Below are 1391 nucleotides of genomic sequence, written 5' to 3'. Positions count from 1 at the left end.
CTGTGAAACTATTCTAAAATAACATGAGTTTTACAAAAAGTTAAAGTCTCTAAGGCAAAGCACATAAGTGAGGAGCTGAGAGCTTTTAAGAGATATCATCAAATTTTGAGAAGATACTGAAGATGAATCATTGACATTGCACAACAAAACACAAGAAGCACAGTATTTCTTCAGAGAAAAACATCAAATCAATTCATCCCACAGGCTCAGAATGTGGGAAGGATCAGAGGATCTGTAAAGTGATGGGAGACTCAAGGCTGAATATAACGGGGCTACCTGGCATGGTTCAGATTCAGTGCTCTCTCCCTCCCTCATCCACAAAGTCAGGACAAATGTGCCCTAAACACTGCAGAAGACCATATGTTCATGCAATGGAAAAAGTTACCTATTGAGGGCCCAGACATGAAATCACAGCCTTATGAGTTATAGGGGTTAACCCCTCCAGGACAGGCCCCTAGAAAATTGACATACACATGTATCTATGAAAATGCCAATTTCAGGCCCTCCCTGGTGGCCCAAACAGGTTAAAGTGCAGCACTGTGAAGTTAATCTCAGCCACTTCAAGGCCAGTTGGCTTTCCCACCCTGGAGGTGATCCACATGGCACAGCAGATCTCTCCTGGCCTGCCCGCTTCTCTCCTCAGCAGTGTACTTTGTCGATCTGCCTGTTCTGCTCCCCACTCTGTCTCTGGTGAATCTTCTCACCATCTCTGCTCCTCTGGCCTGTACTCCAGTTTAGTAGCATAAATACATAAATCTTTAAACAAACAAACAAACAAAAAAAAATGCCAACTGGTATATTTTTTCTGATTCTGAAGCATAGATCACAACACAAGCTTTGTCCATGCAAATTAGTTCTTCTGGTTATATTTTTAGGACCAATCCTTTATGTTCAAAATCATCACAGATTATAAGAGAGTCTAACTGGAAACAGAGACCAAAATAATAAACCCCTATAAAGGAATTAAAAAAAAAAAAGATAATTCAGGGAGCAAAAAAAAAGTTCAAATATATTCACTAATTTGGTGTATAAACATGAGAATGTTAATCAGGTAAATGTGAAAAATAGCTCATAAAAGGAATATTTAGAGAAAATTGCTAATCGTCATTAAACAGACTAGTGGGAAGTCATTCCATTAGGCATACAGAAAATGAAGAAAAAAACATAATTGCTAATTTTGTCAGGTTAAGAATAAGTATAGGAGGAAGTGAAAAAAGAAGATTAGAAGGTAGAAGAAGGAGAAGGAGTAAAGACCAAAAGATTGGGAGCAAGAAAACAAGAGCGAAATGCAGCATACTGACCGGCTCACTGACTGGCTCACTGGACTGATGTCTCAATGTCAAACATGACTGAAATCTTTAACAATGTTTTCCCCAAATATGGTGATGTAA

This window comes from Condylura cristata, unplaced genomic scaffold, assembly GCF_000260355.1.
Source record: "Condylura cristata isolate star-nosed mole 26May11 unplaced genomic scaffold, ConCri1.0 scaffold00001, whole genome shotgun sequence".
NCBI lineage: Eukaryota > Metazoa > Chordata > Mammalia > Eulipotyphla > Talpidae > Condylura > Condylura cristata.
The sequence above is the reverse complement of the archived record's forward strand: the minus strand, read 5'-3'. Positions refer to the sequence as shown.